This window comes from Thermobia domestica, chromosome 10 (assembly GCF_964235325.1).
Source record: "Thermobia domestica chromosome 10, izTheDome1.hap1.1, whole genome shotgun sequence".
Classification (NCBI taxonomy): Eukaryota; Metazoa; Arthropoda; class Insecta; order Zygentoma; family Lepismatidae; genus Thermobia; species Thermobia domestica.
In genome coordinates, this window is record NC_137463.1 from 150,048,623 (window position 1) to 150,070,146 (window position 21,524).

Here is a 21,524-nt window from a genome sequence, read left to right on the forward strand (position 1 = left end):
TATCTCTTATGCATGACAAATCTGCTCATGAGTTTGACTTCTTAAATTTTCCATGCCATACTCAGGAAGTCGAGAGGTGTCAAATTTGTTACGGAGTCTGCAGGGAAAGTGTGTGCACAAGAAAACAGAGATGGCTACATTAGAGCAAATTTACTCTCAAGACTCACAAATCCAAAATTTGATTTTAAAAAATCTGAATTTAAGACAACATGCTTGACTAAATCAACATAATTTAGCATATTCTAATTGGTAAGAGAGTTTAGTAGGATGTGGGTGGAACTTGAATTGCAGCCACCTCCTCGTGATAAGTTCTGGGATATTTCAATAAATAATAATAATAATAATAATAATAATAATAATAATAATAATAATAATAATAATAATAATACAAAGATAAACGGCCGAAGAGCTGCAAAATCATTTTGAAAATAAAATGAATAGAATTACTCACATTAACGAATTATTAACAAACATGTCCTCGCACAATTAAAATAAAGTACTTAGACGCTGAATAAATAAAAAAAAGTAATCTGTATATTCCTTACATGAAGGTAAATTTTGGTGTTTTTTGTCGAGTCGCGCGCCGTTGCCGTTAGGCCGTTTGCGCGACTCGAAGATCTAAAGTGTAATTATTTTCGTTATTTTTCCACTCATTAGCACGCAAATACGCAACTTTTGAGCGCTTTTAGAATTCGACACTCAAAAATTTGATTTTTTCGCATAAAGGTAAATTTTGGTGTTTTCTGTCATTTTTTCGAACTTTAGGCCGTTTGTGCGAACCTGAAGATGCGAAGTGTGATTTTTTCGTTATTTTTCCATTGATTAGCATGCAAATACGCAACTTTTGAGCCTAATTAGAATTCGATACTCAAAAATCTGACTCTTTCGCGTAAAGGTAAATTTGGTGTTTTTTTTGGGGTCATTTTTTCAAATTTAGGCCGTTTGCGCGAACTGACGATCCAAAGTGTGAGTTTTTCGTTATTTTTTCCATTGATTAGCATGCAAATACGCAACTTTTGCACCCTATTAGAATTTGATACTCGAAAACTTGATTTTTTCGCTCCACCCTAGTACATATATCAGCAACAATGGTCACACTAAGGATCTCTGAAAAATGCAACAGAAACTTGAAAAGTATACATCACTATTATAAAAGTATCCGTTGTGTAGTTTATTTGCTGTACATTTAATAGTATTATCGTACGGTGATGTAACAAACCATTAATAATACGGTGCTCGCCATTATCGATGCAATACCAAGAAGGAAACATCGTAAGAAGTCCAAGTCTGATGAATATGTACACTTCTATATTTGCAAAATATAATTGCGCGTCTGAATTTTTCTAAGTCCTTTAAAATTGTGAGTTTGGTAACAACGCGCTCGAAGTTATAGGAGGGGAAATCACAAAAAAAAGAACAGTGAAGCCTTTCCAACACACCTTCCAGTTTGCTCTTTGAAATATTCAAATCCTTTTGCATTACTCAATGTAATGTTAGTTTCAGAGCAAAATAGTGCCTTGGCAGAAAATTTTGTTTAGTAAAATAAAACATACTTTTTTACTGACATAAAATCGAAAGAAAAACAAACAAACAAAAGAGGATTTTAAAGAGTTCCATCTGAATCAATACAACTCAAAGGAATGTTTACAGTGTGTTTCGATAGGTGTGCGTGTTTAGATCTTTCTTTCTATTGCAATTCAAAACCTTTGAACCTGTTCGAATCCCACTGGGTGTTTTTCGTTTATTTTCTTTTTCACAAAACAAACTTTCCTGCCATTCTTAGTTTACAGTTTCTGATTTTAGGATTAATTTCCTTTCTTTCTTCAGAAGAAATCATACTTGAGAAAGTAGCTAACTGATTACCGTTTATATATTAGTCTTCTGAGTGTGTGTATTTACGTGGAATCACAAGGGATTTCACTCTGACAAAAATGTGTGCAACTTTGAAGAAGAAACTTTTCATCCCTGGAACGGTTAACACCCCCTCCTCCTCTAGAATGTTTCTGGATCTTCAGGAGGATGGAAACAGGCAACAACTTTTATTCTGTAGGTGAAAATAATAGAATTACGGACACTCTTGTTAAGGAGATTGGTTTACCAAAACTCCGCTATATATTTAACCTGTCTGTGTGCTCGTAAGTCCGCAAAACGAAAACATCTTATGGATTAATTGATAGGTCCCCACCAATTATTTTCAGTAAGTACTGAGTCAAAAGTTAGGAATTGAGTTCGATTACTTAGGCAATAATGAAACCGGTAATAAAAGTAAATAATTACCGGATTTTACGTTGATGACTACAGACCAAAAACGGTAACATAAGCATATAGAGAAGCGGTTTTCTACTAACCATTAAGTATCCCACGACAAGAATACATTTCAAATATATACTTTATTCTGTACTAAAATAACAAGCAGTAGGGGTCCACGAAAACTTTCGGTTTCAGTATTGATCTCCATCAGACCAGAAACGATAAGAGATAGCGATACCCGTTTAAATTTATAAAAAATAAATAAATAAATAAATAAATAATAAAAAAAAATAAAAATTAAAGAATAAGAAATATCTTTTGTCTTAACCCTACTGAAACCGAAAGTTTCAGACATAAATCACTTTCGGGTTTAATGTTGGTTGCCATTGAATTAAACCCTAATAGATAGCAAAAACGGTTTCCTGCGGCAGAAAGTTGTCCATTTCCGGTTTTGATAGTCATCGCTATAGAGTAAAAGCGGACACAGATAGCAAGGAGTTGTTTCCTGCACTCAAATAAGCGTCCCAAGAATTTATTCCGTCTTCACTCTAATCTCTCTACTAGAACCGGAAGTGGTAGAAATCTAAAACCACTTGCGGTTTCAATATTAATTGAAAAAATATCACGCCACACAAACCACTTCTTCACGTAGTATACACGTATCATTAAACCAGTAACATTAAGAGTCTAATTACTACGTCAATTCAAATTAAAAATAAATCACGCCCAGACTGAAAATATGTAAGTGCCATATTATAGTAACAAATATAGCTTTTCTTTATCTCGAAAAGTTGGCTCCTATTGCTTTGAAAGTTCATGTTCTATTAGCGCCTATATATTTCCCCCACTCTTAGTTGTACACATTAGGAATTTTTGGCATGCATATTATAAATGTAGTGAGTCTCCATTGTATTATACCATGACTACAAACGTAAGACTTTCTGCACCAGAAAACTCTTAATGCCTTTTGAAAAATCGTATTCTACTACATCCTTTACATTGCTTTTATCATTTACTATGCATTTATAGCAATTGGTCACTATACACCGCTGTTATAACTATTATTATCTTAATGCTGTAAGAATATTATTATATAGCGTCTTTTCTGTTTTATTATATTTCCACAAGGGAAATACTTTCGTGGTCACGCGGTGGTACGGAGCTGAAGAAAGCTATAGCCAACACAGGCAGACACACAGTAGGTTGCCAAAAAAAAAAAAAAACATCACGAACAAAAGCAGTACTCGAAAATTTTCCCACTAATTCTTTTATATTCATTCACTTTTATTAATCATACGTTTGCTTTAGCCTTCAGGATATAAGCGTGAGCAGGGAAACTAGAAATTTAATTTTCTTTCATTCTCTAATGAATCAATTAGAATTAGTCTTTTATCATTACCGTGCTATCATCTGTTTATTTGCTGATTTAAATGTTAACTCATGCATTTAAAACACTTCACTCGATCTGGAATCGAAGTCGAAGTGTAGTCGTCCAGATTAATGTAATCGAAGAAAAATTTTTGTTGTAAAGGTTACTAAATTTCATTCAAAATTATGAAAATCGGACAAACAAACGAGCAGAAATAGCGATAAGCAACGGCTTCGGCGCTATGCTTGTTAACATTAAAGAATCGAGCAAATAAATGACCACAAACAACGTCGTCGGTGTTGTCCATCTCAATCCCCAGGCTGGCTAACATGTACATCATTGACTAAACTGGTATTAAATGTCATTGGAACTATCGCCAGTCAGCTTAGCGACCCCGAAAAAACTATGGGTTCTACGTTAAACTGGGTCAGTTTGGATATTTCATTTTTCATCTTCAAGTTACACGCATGCAGATGAGGCTGAAATTAGAGGTACATGGCGTCGGAAGTGTCGCTATTCATTTCAGCGACCGCAAAAATTATGAATTCGACATTAATATTGGCCGTTTTCAATTATTTTTACATATCACACCTTCCCTCCTAGGGATTAAATTATTAATGTCAGCCTAGTCGGAATATATGACTCCCTACGGTATTGTAAGTCATATATATATGAATTCTTTTTTAAAACTGAGATTACATACCAAGTTTCATGTTCCTGACATCAAAAATTTGTGAGATATTCTTTCTTTTTTAAAACACATTTTAAACTCAGTCTCCCTCCACCTCCCTATACGAAGTAGAATTTACATAGAGTCTACGTTCTTTTTGATAAAATAACTTTGAAGTATGTCAAGTTAACATTGTGAATTTGTATACCAGCCAAACGACCAAAAACAAACAAACAAACTGTAATGTTCCATTACAGTTGAGAGTAATGGCAACTTTTTTTTACTCACCCTGTACCTAGTAATTTTTTTTAAATTCAATTTCGGTTTAATTACACAATTTATTTATTCTCCTTACTTCAAATTAAATGTAATGAATCGAAAGATTTCATTAGGAATCATATTTTAACTGAATAATATATTTATTTATATTTTGATTAATTATAAATCCCATTTTCGCATATACAAGTTGAATAGTTACAAGGTTTACCATTCCGACGTCATACCGAAACATAGTTCCGTCATTGGATATAAATTTTCTTAATTTCAGACCAATGTAGATTTTGGCCAGGTACCTAAACTTTCCCTCACCCCCTCTCACTAGTCCATAGTCACTTTCAGATCCGGTTATATCTGGATTTGACAAATTTCTATTCGCTTTGTAATTTCCGCGGCTGTTAGACTCCGCCCTAATTGGTGAAATTCTCGAATCTCTGTCGTTTTCGGCGCAATGTTATCATAATAATCGAAGACACATTAAGAGGAGCACCACCGTTCATCCATTGTTCAATTTCCGCTTGAAAGGACGGACATTTTCATTAAATCCAGGTAAAATTTAATGTAATTTAATAGTTAAAGACTGACAATGATTTAGGAGCTGACAAACTTCCATTTTTCGTCAAGTGAACTGTAAAATAAAGGAGAAATAGGAACCAGCTTTTCAGACGCCATATTGCTCGTCATCCAAGCCGAAGCATAGACAGTTTATAAGAGTGATTTTACTTTCCTTTTCTTTCAAACAGTAAAATTCAGTTAGGGATTAGGGAAATACGACCTGGTTTCGTACATTCTATAGTGTATATTGTAAATGTGATTTTTTTTAAATCAGTAAGTGCATGTACTTAGTAGGTTTCATAACTGTAGTACTAATCAGCAGAATGACTGCTTAAGCTAACAAAAAGCGACTCCTATTTCTCTCTCCAAATTGAACCAGTTCTAGCGGAGGAATGGGTTAGTTATTGTTTGTATTAGGGCCTTTTCCCCTTTCAGGGGAAGGGTCCCTCAATAAACGTCGTTAAGGTGCCCCCAGGGCATCAATCTTTAGCAATCTTTAGTGAACATGTCTTAAACAATGGGCCAGGTCAATTGGACCTAGGGTTAACTCTTCTCATTTTGCCCCCTAAAGTTTAATAGAGCCAACTCTATATACCGACAAGGAGTAATATGTTTAAAGGTGCTTGCCTTTAATATGCATGTAATTAAATGGTGTTTGTTTAGTTAGTATTTATGTGTAGTATTTATAGTGGTGTGTGTAGTTAGTAGTTCTGAGTGAGTGCGTGATTTCTACTATTAGGACAGTTTAGTTCACATGCGTTAGTTTAATACCATTTGTCTAACTCAAAGCACACTAAACGAGAGTAAATATTAGATTTCTGATTCATAAGTACAAGTATATATTTCAGTACACGGTAAATTATGTCTCCACTACAGCGCCATCGCGTTCGTTTTCTGTAATCAATTGTTTGGTGACATTACGTCATCGCCCAAGTTAGTGATCTAGATTGTTTGATTTTGGCCCCTTATATCTAAATTACATCCCGTGGACATGGTTTTTCGGTTCAAATGAGTGTACGTTTTGATGAAATAGCATGAGATCTCGTAGTTCTGAAAATTACAGCTTGCTATGTCATTTAGAACCCGAAATATCCACTGAAATCAAGAACGCCTATTTTCTTAATATAAATAGCCCACATGATGTTACTGTTTGTTTCAAAATGTAGTATTAAATTCTCTTTTCCCGTGGCTGTAGAAAAATTCCATTGTTGCTTTAGTTTTATCAGCAAATCAGAAATAAAATCATCGTTGACAACTTAACTTTCAGTGAATGCACGTATGATTTTTTTTTAAACAAAACTGCGAAGTAAATATAAGTTGGTGTTTCGTAATAAGAGTCCGTGGTTCGATGAATGTTATCGTGTATTAGTTTGAGCGTGATAGATTGTGATAATTATATATTTATTAGTGTGTAATATAAATATGTGTATGGCCTGCGTGTAAAATGTATGAAATAGGGTGTCTGTAAAATATTACTTCGCGCGAAAATGAGTAAATAATGAATGAATGTAATGATATATTAGTAATATGATATAAAATATGAATGAGATGATATGACACCTATATTTAAATGGATAGGCCTAGTGTATATTATATATGGAGAATATGAATGTGTTTTACTGAAAATCTCTCGCGTTTTGACTTCTATACCAGTACATTCATCCAACCGAGTTTGCTATTTGGATAGTAAAGTGTAGTTGGGAATTGTGTGTTACTTCGCATTTAAGGACCTCATATTAACAGCCCCGGATCTTAAGCCTTTCAACAGATAGGGTAGCATCATGTGGGAATTACTTTTAGGGGTTGACAGAAATGAAAATTAAGAAAACTAACTGCTATATTCTGTGATCATCGAAAAGTACAGGTTCGGTCATTTGTACCCTTAACATTCATTGACTCTCCGAGATTTTTTTTTCTTCGTTGCTTACCTTATTTATTGTGCAGTGTTCATATAGCTAACAGCCCAGTTCGGACTATCCGATTAAATCAACCGCTACTAAATTAATATTTATGTCAATCGCGTACCCGGACGTCGACCCATGACCCTCTTAAGTACTTTCGTTTCTTTTCTTAGTTTAATAAGATGATGGAAATTAACGACGTCCCAGACTTGGGCATGTCTGCGCAGGGTAGCCATCGGTGATGTTTGGTCATTGAAATCACCAATCCAAAATTCAGTTTATTTATTATTTTTTTTTTTTTTTTATTTTGGCAAATCATTAGTTAGGGATATCTTAGCTATTACTTTTACTCTAGTTTCTTTACTGTCCTTGAACCTTCTTAGATCTTCTGAGGGGTCGAATATTTTTTTTTCTTACTTAGAGATTTCAAAATTGGGGACGCAGTTACCTGGTCGCTTCCCCCTCTCCTTTTATCCTGCTGGTCTGGGCCGGATACGGGGCTCGGATTTCAATCTTACAAGCAAACTCTTGTGGGATTGGGATTTAATGGACACAGACTTGCATCCTTGGCAGCAGGACCCCTCCTAGTTTACGTATTTAAGTAAACCACCCTCTTTCGGCATATGTGAATATTTTTGGCTATGAGTTGTTATATATTTAAATTCGATCACTCTTCTGTGTAGTGAGTAGTACTTTAATCTTGCTCCTTTCGTTGGCGCCGCTTTCTCTCTCTTGTCTCTTTCTTCCTTCTAACTTCGAGATTTTTTGTAAATTTCAACCTTCCCCCCCCCTTCCCGGTTTCTGAAACTCATGAAAACATACAATGTTCATATCACTTATTCCGATCGTATGTACTAACTGAGACATCGAGGGATACGATTCGTGGAGATATTTCAGCACAACTCAGGACCATTTTCGCGATATTCAATCCACCATGGAGGGGCTGACGATAAGGTACACTATGATTTCAGATTTCCAGAAACTTATTTGTTATTCATTGATCGTACAAATTATATCCATTGATTACTGATTTCTGGTTTTCTTTCTATTGATTGGTTATATGGTGTATGTGTTAGTAGTTTGGTCCCACTAGTTTCGAATAACCTTGATTTTTCTCTTTCTCTGTATATACATCTATATATGTACTTACATAGTTTACAGGGTTACGTACCTGCTCTATTTGTTGTATTTCTACCTTTTGTGTCAACTTATTAAATAATATCAACCATTTCTTTATACGCGGATCTTAGTAAATTGAATCTTTGTCGATTATCGGGTTTATAAGTTCAATGTCGCAACCTTATGAGAAAAAAAAAGAATTTTGTTAGTCAGGGTTTTTTGTTTGTCTTTGAGCCAATAAAATGTGAATACTTATTGAATATAAAAAGGTTATGTAGAATTTAAACGTCGACGAAATACTGAGATTGATATTAGAGTGAAATTGATTATATTGAGGAATATGAATATATATATATATATACGAGTATGTACGTAAAGGGCTCGGTATTTACCCTGGTTGCTTTAGGTTGCCATAGATTTTTGACACCCGACATTGACCAATTATTTGTGATATAAAGTATTACCGCGTAAATTGTAATAAATGACACCTTATTGAGTATTATTAATGTTTGTGACTATTAAAGTTGAATATGATGTTAAATACTGCATGTAAATAGAACAAGTAGCAGGTCGTAAGAAAAGTAAAAATAACCCTAATCCTTATCCAAATTTATTTTGCGAGATCATAGTGAACTCAGTAAACTACTAAACAGTGCGCCCCACCAACGAATCCTTCTATCAGTAATCTATGAAACAAATCCTCCCCTACGACTGAAAACATAACTATTTGGCTTTCGTCAGTTCGGTGACTACAATCTCTTGACTCCACGATCTATACTGGAAATAAAAATTTAGTGATCTTAAGTTGAACTGATTTTGGTTAATAATGTAGTAATGTGAATACAGGACCTAGATAGGTCCAAAGACATAGCTCCATTTAGATATAGTATAATGGAAATAAGTTCCCAATGTCTGTGACTGGATCCGATAATATTTCTTTTTAATCTGAATAGATTTTGAAATTTTATATCAAGTGCGTCAAGTGACGAAATGATAAATTTATATATATATAATACGAAGGAACTAAATTTTTTGTCTGTCGTTAAGACAAACGATTAAATACTCTCATGGACACCAATCATAGTGAATAAAGAGAGTTGAAAAAGGAGTTATTATCGACGTGAGAACAAAGACTCATAAAATTGTCGAAATTTCTCCTCTTGGGACAGAGATTCAATAAAATGCTACTAAAGTGCTTTTTTTTAAAGGGTGATTAACCAATTATATTTTTTTCTTTCTTTTTTCACAATGATATGTATTCATTGCACTGAATCTTAAATATGTTGACCTTTGAATTTTCTTTTTTTTCCTTTATTTTTTCTCTTTCGTCTTTTGTCGAATATTTTTTTTAAATGTAATCCAACTTTTAATATCTCTAGAAAGAGAAATGTGTTATTTGATATTGTTGAAAGTAGCAGATTTCTGTACATGCTTATGAAACATTCTTTTTTCATGTATCAAATTTTTCCTGTTATGTCAAACTAAGTTTTCTTTTATTGAAATGTAATAAATGTCTATAGAAATGTAGTTAGGTTAGTTTAATTCAACTAAATACAACCTGATGTATACATTGTCCTGTATGAATGTGAGTGTGAGTGGAATGTAGGTTTAGTATTAAGCGCACCAATTATTTTGACATATATGTGTAACTTACTACAATTAATGGTAGTTGTCAATTAAAGTCTTTGAATGTCAATACTAACTTAATTTAAGTTGGCTCTATAAAGGAAGCAAAAAGGACCGAAGTAACCTGAACGAATGATCATCATAGGAGAACTTCAAGATTCAAAATCTTCGACAAATAGATGTGTTACTCTGATTTTTTTTTCTGTGGTCGATTCTAACATGCCATCAACTTCGTCGTTTATTTTTCAAATATTGGATATTAGTCTAGAACTTCTGGAAATATTGAATAAACGGTTAAATTAAATTTTCTCATCTATCTCAGAGCTAGATTGGGATAATTCGGTAGTTGGGGTTAAATGGATCTAGGTCTGGGATGTATGGGTTAACATGTGTCTACATTTGATTACCTCAATATCAAATACCCACCCAATAGCTATTGGAATTGATTCCAATTTAATAATTATTCAATTTCCTTTACCATATTTCTCAAAAATATCCAGTAACAGTTTCCCTCTTTTATCACCTTCTTACTTTCCCTTTTTTCCCTCTCTTCCTATCTCAACTCCCTCTTCTCTTCTTTACTCTTTCTCTTATTGTTAATAAAACTGAAAAGGGGGTCGCGACTTGGAATTCCATATATAATAAACACGGTCATATATTTATTTTATTTTATTTTCTTCAGAAGTCCGATAAAAGGTTTTCTCATTTCGATCGAACTTAGTATGTTCGAAATTAAGAAATGGATAATATATTCCAATATAATTAGACATAAGCCTATAGCTTCATGAATATCCCCACCAGGGGTGAAGGGTTCCCACTCACGACTTATTCCATGCATCACATTTGTTACAGAGCGAGCTTAATCTTTCTTATCTTCTTTTTTTTCTTTACAGTTTTAGATTAACGAACCGTAACAGGATTCGTTGTTATGGAAACGGCGGTTTCTAGGGCAACGGCCCTTTTCAGTTTGAATTGGCGAACCGCGACAAGGATGGTTGTCATGGCAACGTTTGTTCCCATGGCAACGGATCTCAGTTTAAATGGCGACCGGTAGATCTGAACTTTTCTAAGAATGTCAAAGAGTGAGGTTGAAGGCATGTTGAATTGATTACAACATTGAAATTGATAAGAGAAATTTTATAGTCAAGTGAAACAACTAGAGTCTTTGGCTACTCTGTCACTTTTGTTTCCTTTTCTAAGGGGGAAAAAGAGAAGGAGTGTCAAAATTTTTTCTAAATTAGAACTAAACGCTAGAAGGGTTTCAAGGAAGGAAAGAGAATGGGAGTCCTTTAATTCATGAATAATACTTGTCTTGATAGCGAATAAGTATTTCATAGTATATGTGTATTTGTGATATATATCTTGTCTTTTGTAAAGTGTCTCAAAGCTATGGCAACAAATAAGGTTATTGTGTCACAGGACGAATGTGAAGTCACGTGCACTCAATGCATGTCAGATGAAAAAGAGAAAAGATCTCGCGCCCCGCGGAGATTAATAAGATGCACCGGTTGTGGACTAAAATGGATCCACTTTGCTTGCACCAATTTGGATACTGCTGAAAATTCAGAAAAAGTTCAAACCGGCGAAATAATAAAATTCTGTGAGGATTGTGAAAAAGACCGAGGCCAAATATCTCCAGCGGAGATATCTGACCTCGATGATGAAAAGAATGGAGATCACAATGATTCTCGGGATCAGACGGCAAACTCGAAGGAAGGAATGTCATCTGGAGGGTCTGACACGTCTGCATTAATTCGCCAGATGATGGAAATGATGAATGAAAAATTCACTAACATGGAACAAAATAATATGGAAATGAGACGTGAGAATGCAGAAATGAGACGTGAGAATGCAGAAATGAGGCGTGAGATAAATGAAAAGCTAGATCAGAATAGTGAAGACTTAAGACGTGAGATAAATGAAAAGTTTGATACCTCGAAACGAGAGACCGACGCTCGGTTCGAGGTACTAAACAGTAAATTTGATCAGATCTGTTTAGACTTTGCTTCTTCAATTAGCAAATTGAAGGAGCAAACGTCCACTGAACTAGACCAGGTTAGATACCAGGCGCAACATTCTACCGAGCAGCTCAGAGATGAAACAAATGGAAAATTACATGAAATAGATGTAAGGTTCGAGAGCACGAACACAAGATTCTGTACCATCGAACAAAAGGTTGAACAGCAGCAGGCTGAAATAAGTAAATTAAATGTTGTAATATCTAACCTATCAATAGAAACTAAACTAGAGTCGGTTGATCAAAGGATTGGTCAAATTCAAACCGAAGTAGACAGTCTTAAGGGGAATGTTACTAAATTGGAACTTGTCAAGTCTGATATCTCCTATCCTTTTCCTGGTAGCGATTCTCCAGGGAAAATTTTCCCAGAAGCAAATAACGTCCAACCGGTAAAGAGTCAAGTGTTGCCTGATGCACGGGACACAGCAATGTATTGTCCCCCGCACCAGCCAACCTCGAAATCATGGTTGAGCAATTTCAACGTACCGATGCAGTCAAGTGTTGTGACTACAACAGTCACTAGCGTAAATGCTCATTCTACTTTTGGAATGGTACAATCTTACAGCGTGCTGCCAGGAAGGGGAGAGAGATGTGCCGGACCATCGGTTACTGCCGTGGTGGGTCCCAAGTTCGAAACTCAGATGGTCGACACTAATCATAGAACCTCTCTTGGTCATATGGGAGCGTTCAGTTCGGTGACAACTCCGTCGGTGGCAAATCCGGTGACAACCCTAACCGCTCAGGATAACGCGTTGATTCCAATAGATTCTTTTCCTGCCCCGTATAGTATGAGCTCTAAAGTTTCCCTCCGAGATATTGAACGTTTTCCCACTTTCGATGGGAACATTGCTAACGGGTTACCTCGAGTTTTCCTGCGGAGACTGCAGCAATATCTAGATATGTACAAACTCACTGATCGCCGCCTCGGGCGCATGGTTTGCCTCTGTTAAATACCAAATCCGGACGTTCAGTGATTTTTTGATTCTTTTCAAGGAAGAGTATTGTAATGAGCACATCGAGCGGCTCCAAAAGAGAAACTTACAATCACTCCGGTATGATCGCTCCAAGTATGGGTCCCTCTTGGACTATGCTTGGAAAATCATTGAACTATATTATCAGATAGCTGAACATCCCTCTCAGGCCGAACTGGTAGATATTATAGTTAACGCTCTTCCACCCGATGAGTCCCGGGCCATAGCGTCCCACTTGTGCCAAACGGTGCGAGAAGTCACTTCACGTCTGGCTGCCTTGTGCGACAACGAAGTTGGTGGTCCGCCAAAATGATACTTCGCCCGACAGGCCAAGATTTTAAAACCAACGAAAACAAAGGTAACGGCAAGTTGTCAGACAGATTTCCTGAGTTATACCCAAGCTGGATCTCGTTATCCTAGTGGGTATGGCTCAGAAAAGAACAATAATGGCCGGCGACTATTCAGGAATCGGCCCATGTTCAACAATCGCCGGAGTTATCGTCCTTATGACCGTACCAACATGGAATCGAACCCGGATAGGGGCGATAACGCCCGGAGGAATTTTAACACGACGTACGGAAGAAGGGAGAACGGTAATAGTCAGGGCAATAATATTAACAATAATGTAAATCGACTCCAGAATTCAGTCCCTTCGCAAGTGCGTGGTAATGGTGAACCTAGAGTACTATTAAATGGGAGTGATAGTCGCGAAACTGCGGTAAAGTCGACAAACTAACGCCGCAGTTACCTGATGAAATGGGGGAGGATAACTGCGGGTACATACACCCCATTAACCACAAAATGCAACATCCTAACAATAGTGAATCCGAGTTTCAGATACAAGAATACCCCTCACCGAATTCCTTAGAATTTATAATAAAATTCGTAATCGATGAAGAGCCATTTGCGGTGGGGGAAGAACGCTATTTCTCGGCATCTCCCAGTCTAAAGGGAAGTATCGGTGGCGTTGAACTTGTTGCTACCATAGATAGTGGTTGGGAGCACTGCTTAATGGACTGGGAGGTGTAGAGAAGATTGAAACAGCGCTTCCCCTCTGCAAAATTAAGGCGTACACGGGTCTTACACTGGGTGCATTTGCTGGGAAGGAAAGTTTTTCAGTTCAAGGGGATCTAAATTTTAACCTTAATATTCAAAACCATATTTTTGAAATAGCTATATTCGTTATCAAATACTTGCGAACGGATTTAATCCTGGGTTGCCCATTCTTAGATAAGTTCCACTGTATCATCGACCGTGAAAAGAAAGAAATTCGTATGAAAGATAGTCTTGGGAATGCAATTACCGTTTCAATCAATAAACCAAATGTAATGTTAGTAGGAATACCGGAAATAGAGATTGCAATCGGTGAGTCAGGGCGACCAGTGATGGATCAGCCCATGCTTGACTCCAGGTTTATCTGTCAAGCTGCCTGTGCAGTGACACCTCTCAATGGGGGAGAGGTTAATAGGGATGATCAGCTGGATCCATTCCTGAACGCCGAATGCAATGTCTCTCCACAAGACAACGATACTTACATTAATACTCGGGATGACTTACCATTACCAATTAGATCAGGTCTCTGTAAATTATTGCTACAGTACAGATCTCTCTTCTCCGAGTACCCACGTCGTGTTAATGCGCCTCCGTACAAAATTCAACTAAAAGATAACGAACCAGTTGTGGGACCTTGCTATTCTGTCCCACAAGCGATGCAACCGGAATTTGAGGCCGAATTAAATAAATGGTTACGGTTAGGAATTGCTATAGAACAGATGTCCCCATACAGAAATCCTATTCATGTTGTCAGAAAGGCCTCTGGGGGCGTACGTCCCGTTTTGGACCTCAGGGCTACCAACTCTAAAATTATTTCCCCACAAGCACAGGTTGAACCAATAGACGATTTATTACATCGTGTGTCACAAGCCACTTGGTTCTCATCTTTTGATGCATCTAGTGCCTATTATGGGATCAGTTTGCACAAACAATCATATCAATGTACTAGCTTTGTGTATAAAGGAAGGCAATATTGCCTTACCGTTTTAACAGAGGGATTGAAGAGCAGTCCTGCTGTTTTTCAATCCGTTATGACTAATTGTTTCAACGAGTCAACTCATTCTTTTGTAGTTTTATACCTTGATGATGTTATGGTAAAATCGGCCACAGAAGAAGAACAATTCTCACATTTAGAAAGAACCTTTGACATTTTCAAGCGGGCAAATTTTTCCTTAAATTTTCAAAAAATGTAAGTTCTTCGCTCGGGAAATAAATTTTTTAGGTCACATCATTAGTGGCAAAACGGTAAGGGTCGATCCTAAATTAAACGAACCCATTCGTTATTTTCCGGTTCCGAAATCAAAGAAGGCATTACAAAAGTTCCTAGGCCTCATAGGGTGGAGGAGAAAGTTCGTACCAAACTTCTCTGGACTTACCGCTAAATTATATCAGCTACTAAAAAAGGATCAAAAATTCACATGGAACGATGAAACATTTGAAACTTTTCATAAGTTAAAAGAGCTTATTAGCAATCCGCCTGCTTTAAGTCAGCCAGATTTCTCCCTGCCACTTCACATACACAGTGATGCGTGTATGGAAAATCTGGCTGGCTATCTTGCACAATATCCCGCAGGGCAAGAAAATCCTAATGTCATCGGATATGCTAGTCGACGGGTAAAGCCTTACGAATTGTCTCTGTCGATCTCTCAGTTAGAACTATTGTCCGTTCTGTTCCTATGTGAGCACTTTGAACAATATATTATGGGTCGTATCACGTATGTTCATACCGACAATGCAGCAGTTACTCATGCTTTCACTCAGAAGAACCTTGAACCAAGAACCACCAGGATCCTACTCAAATTACAGAAATTTGACTTAACATTTCAGCACTGTCCAGGCCGCGAGAACCTTATCGCCGATACACTTAGCAGGTATCCGCCTGAGGTATTGCTTGAACCCGAAACCCATTATGTGCATTTCCTAACGAAAACACAACTTGCTGACATTGATTTAGATCATATAAAGAAAAATCAGGAAACTGATGAGTTATGTCAAACGTTTTTAAGGCAATATGAAAACAGTGGTAATCAGGGTAGAATCGCAATGCATTGTGGGTTAATGTACGTAAAACCGTTGCGAGTTCAAAAATGGCTTTTAGTAATACCTCAGGCTTGTATTCACCAAATTATCAGTATTGTTCACTCCACAGGTCATTTTGGAGTTCAAAAATGTTATCGCTTTTGTCGCGCAATCTTTTATTGGAAAAATCAAAAGTCTACTATAAAAAACTTCATCCAAAACTGTATTCAATGTGCGGAAACAAAATTCACAAATCGAACCATAGCTCAACGAGAATATCACATAAGAGCAAATGTACCCCATGAGACTCTGGGGGTGGACCTTATTGGAAAATTGCCACCGAGTCAGGGATACTATTATATCTTATCATTAATAGATATTTACTCTCGCTTCGTTACTTTCCTTCCGCTTAGAAAAGCTCATACCAAAGAAATAATAACGGTACTAGAGAGAAGATACTTTCACCTTTTACCATATCCCCAAGAATTCTTAAGTGACAGGGGACCACAGTTCCAGTCTAAACTGTGGCAGGATTTCTGTGCTAAGTACAAAATTAAACATAAGAAAACAGCTAGCTATTCACCTCAGGGTAACAGCATAACAGAGCGCAGCCATAAAGAGCTCAACAGGTTAATTCGGTTATGGTGTAATGAAGATCAAACCACCTGGTATAAATATCTCGTAAAAATACAGGACCTTCTTAATAATTCTTATTGTTCAAGTATTGGTTGCACGCCGGCGGAGCGCTTTCTCAGTTACTCTGCTGTTGACAACTACCGGAAGGTGTTCCCATGGCCAAAACAATTAGACTCCGTCGAAAATAGGTTTAAATTTACGGAAATAGATATAAATTCGCGAAATTATAGTAAACGGTCAACACATTCTCTTACTCTGGAAGAAGGTCAACTAGTAATGCTAAAATTACACAACTTATCGTCAATAATAAAGCAGGAATCCGTCAAATGGATGAAAATTTTCACTGGCCCGTTTGTTGTGAAAAAATTGTTAAAAAACTGCGCCGTTTTGCATAATCTGAAAGGTGAAAGTATCGGAACTCACAACTTTCGAAATTTAAAGATTTTCAATTGTACAGAAGATAAACGTAGCGAATTACTCGCACAGATATAATATACTGTCCTAGTGTGACTGGTAACGTTTGAATGGGATGAATGAGTGTGTTAACTTAACAAGCATCAGTAGTTACTTTTCCCAATTAGCAAAATTTTGTTATTCTAACAAAATTTTGTTAATGAGCCGGGGAAAACTGTAATGTACCATTACAGTTGAGAGTAATGGCAACTTTTTTTACTCACCCTGTACCTAGTAATTTTTTTTTAAATTCAATTTCGGTTTAATTACACAATTTATTTATTCTCCTTACTTCAAATTAAATGTAATGAATCGAAAGATTTCATTAGGAATCATATTTTAACTGAATAATATATTTATTTATATTTTGATTAATTATAAATCCCATTTTCGCATATACAAGTTGAATAGTTACAAGGTTTACCATTCTGACGTCATACCGAAACATAGTTCCGTCATTGGATATAAATTTTCTTAATTTCAGACCAATGTAGATTTTGGCCAGGTACCTAAACTTTCCCTCACCCCCTCTCACTAGTCCATAGTCACTTTCAGATCCGGTTATATCTGGATTTGACAAATTTCTATTCGCTTTGTAATTTCCGCGGCTGTTAGACTCCGCCCTGATTGGTGGAATTCTCGAATCTCTGTCGTTTTCGGCGCGATGTTATCATAATAATCGAAGACACATTAAGAGGAGCACCACTGTTCATCCATTGTTCAATTTCCGCTTGAAAGGACGGACATTTTCATTAAATCCAGGTAAAATTTAATGTAATTTAATAGTTAAAGACTGACAATGATTTAGGAGCTGACAAACTTCCATTTTTCGTCAAGTGAACTGTAAAATAAAGGAGAAATAGGAACCAGCTTTTCAGACGCCATATTGCTCGTCATCCAAGCCGAAGCATAGACAGTTTATAAGAGTGATTTTACTTTCCTTTTCTTTCAAACAGTAAATTCAGTTAGGGATTAGGGAAATACGACCTGGTTTCGTACATTCTATAGTGTATATTGTAAATGTGATTTTTTTAAATCAGTAAGTGCATGTACTTACTAGGTTTCATAACTGTAGTACTAATCAGCAGAATGACTGCTTAAGCTAACAAAAAGGGGCTTCTATTTCTCTCTCCAAATTGAACCAGTTCTAGCGAGGGAATGGGTTAGTTATTGTTTGTATTAGGGTCTTTTCCCCTTCAGGGGAAGGGTCCCTCAATAAACCTCGCTAAGGTGTCCCCAGGGCATCAATCTTTAGCAATCTTTAGTAAACATGTCTTAAACAATTGGCCAGGTCAATTGGACCTAGGGTTAACTCTTCTCATTTTGCCCCCTAAAGTTTAATAGAGCCAACTCTATATACCGACAAGGAGTAATATGTTTAAAGGTGCTTGCCTTTAATATGCATGTAATTAAATGGTGTTTGTTTAGTTAGTATTTATGTGTAGTATTTATAGTGGTGTGTGTAGTTAGTAGTTCTGAGTGAGTGCGTGATTTCTACTATTAGGACAGTTTAGTTCACATGCGTTAGTTTAATACCATTTGTCTAACTCAAAGCACACTAAACGAGAGTAAATATTAGATTTCTGATTCATAAGTACAAGTATATATTTCAGTACACGGTAAATTATGTCTCCACTACAGCGCCATCGCGTTCGTTTTCTGTAATCAATTGTTTGGTGACATTACGTCATCGCCCAAGTTAGTGATCTAGATTGTTTGATTTTGGCCCCTTATATCTAAATTACATCCCGTGGACATGGTTTTTCGGTTCAAATGAGTGTACGTTTTGATGAAATAGCATGAGATCTCGTAGTTCTGAAAATTACAGCTTGCTATGTCATTTAGAACCCGAAATATCCACTGAAATCAAGAACGCCTATTTTCTTAATATAAATAGCCCACATGATGTTACTGTTTGTTTCAAAATGTAGTATTAAATTCTCTTTTCCCGTAGCTGTAGAAAAATTCCATTGTTGCTTTAGTTTTATCAGCAAATCAGAAATAAAATCATCGTTGACAACTTAACTTTCAGTGAATGCACGTATGATTTTTTTAAACAAAACTGCGAAGTAAATATAAGTTGGTGTTTCGTAATAAGAGTCCGTGGTTCGATGATTGTTATCGTGTAGTAGTTTGAGCGTGATAGATTGTGATAATTATATATTTATTAGTGTGTAATATAAATATGTGTATGGCCTGCGTGTAAAATGTATGAAATAGGGTGTCTGTAAAATATTACTTCGCGCGAAAATGAGTAAATAATGAATGAATGTAATGATATATTAGTAATATGATATAAAATATGAATGAGATGATATGACACCTATATTTAAATGGATAGGCCTAGTGTATATTATATATGGAGAATATGAATGTGTTTTACTGAAAATCTCTCGCGTTTTGACTTCTATACCAGTACATTCATCCAACCGAGTTTGCTATTTGGATAGTAAAGTGTAGTTGGGAATTGTGTGTTACTTCGCATTTAAGGACCTCATATTAACAGCCCCGGATCTTAAACCTTTCAACAGATAGGGTAGCATCATGTGGGAATTACTTTTAAAGGTTGATAGAAATGATAATTAAGAAAACTAACTGCTATATCCTGTGATCATCGAAAAGTACAGATTCGGTCATTTGTACCCTTAACATTCATTGACTCTCCGAGATTTTTTTTCTTCGTTGCTTACCTTATTTATTGTGCAGTGTTCATATAGCTAACAGCCCAGTTCGAACTATCCGATTAAATCAACCGCTACTAAATTAATATTTATGTCAATCGCGTACCCGGACGTCGACCCATGACCCTCTTAAGTACTTTCGTTTCTTTTCTTAGTTTAATAAGATGATGGAAATTAACGACGTCCCAGACTTGGGCATGTCTGCGCAGGGTAGCCATCGGTGATGTTTGGTCGTTGAAATCACCAATCCAAAATTCAGTTTATTTATTATTTTTTTTTTATTTTGGCAAATCATTAGTTAGGGATATCTTAGCTATTACTTTTACTCTAGTTTCTTTACTGTCCTTGAACCTTCTTAGATCTTCTGAGGGGTGGAATATTTTTTTTTTCTTACTTAGAGATTTCAAAATTGGGGACGCAGTTACCTGGTCGCTTCCCCCTCTCCTTTTATCCTGCTGGTCTGGGCCGGATACGGGGCTCGGATTTCAATCTTACAAGCAAACTCTTGTGGGATTGGGATTTAATGGACACAGACTTGCATCCTTGGCAGCAGGACCCCCCCTAGTTTACGTATTTAAGTAAACCACCCTCTTTCGGCATATGTGAATATTTTTGGCTATGAGTTGTTATATATTTAAATTCGATCACTCTTCTGTGTAGTGAGTAGTACTTTAATCTTGCTCCTTTCGTTGGCGCCGCTTTCTCTCTCTTGTCTCTTTCTTCCTTCTAACTTCGAGATTTTTTTTAAATTTCAACCTTCCCCCCCCCCCTTCCCGGTTTCTGAAACTCATGAAAACATACAATGTTCATATCACTTATTCCGATCGTATGTACTAACTGAGACATCGAGGGATACGATTCGTGGAGATATTTCAGCACAACTCAGGACCATTTTCGCGATATTCAATCCACCATGGAGGGGCTGACGATAAGGTACACTATGATTTCAGATTTCCAGAAACTTATTTGTTATTCATTGATCGTACAAATTATATCCATTGATTACTGATTTCTGGTTTTCTTTCTATTGATTGGTTATATGGTGTATGTATTAGTAGTTTGGTCCCACTAGTTTCGAATAACCTTGATTTTTCTCTTTCTCTGTATATACATCTATATATGTACTTACATAGTTTAAAGGGTTACGTACCTGCTCTATTTGTTGTATTTCTACCTTTTGTGTCAACTTATTAAATAATATCAACCATTTCTTTATACGCGGATCTTAGTAAATTGAATCTTTGTCGATTATCGGGTTTATAAGTTCAATGTCGCAACCTTATGAGAAAAAAAAAGAATTTTGTTAGTCAGGGTTTTTTGTTTGTCTTTGAGCCAATAAAATGTGAATACTTATTGAATATAAAAAGGTTATGTAGAATTTAAACGTCGACGAAATACTGAGATTGATATTAGAGTGAAATTGATTATATTGAGGAATATGAATATATATATATATATACGAGTATGTACGTAAAGGGCTCGGTATTTACCCTGGTTGCTTTAGGTTGCCATAGATTTTTGACACCCGACATTGACCAATTATTTGTGATAAAAAGTATTACCGCGTAAATTGTAATAAAGGATACCTTATTGAGTTGTTATTAATGTTTGTGACTATTAAAGTTGAATATGATGTTAAATACTGCATGTAAATAGAACAAGTAGCAGGTCGTAAGAAAAGTAAAAATAACCCTAATCCTTATCCAAATTTATTTTGCGAGATCATAGTGAACTCAGTAAACTACGAAACAGTGCGCCCCACCAACGAATCCTTCTATCAGTAATCTATGAAACAAATCCTCCCGTACGACTGGAAACATAACTATTTGGCTTTCGTCAGTTCAGTGACTACAATCTCTTGACTCCACGATCTATACTGGAAATAAAAATTTAGTGATCTTAAGTTGAACTGATTTTGGTTAATAATG

At 36.2% G+C, this 21,524-nt stretch overlaps 1 protein-coding gene across 1 annotated transcript in view; it reads right to left on the reverse strand.

The window, feature by feature from the left end:
- Positions 1 to 21,524, reverse strand: part of ACC (acetyl-CoA carboxylase) — a 776,633-nt gene that overhangs the window by 180,038 nt on the left and 575,071 nt on the right. The window lies entirely within an intron of this gene.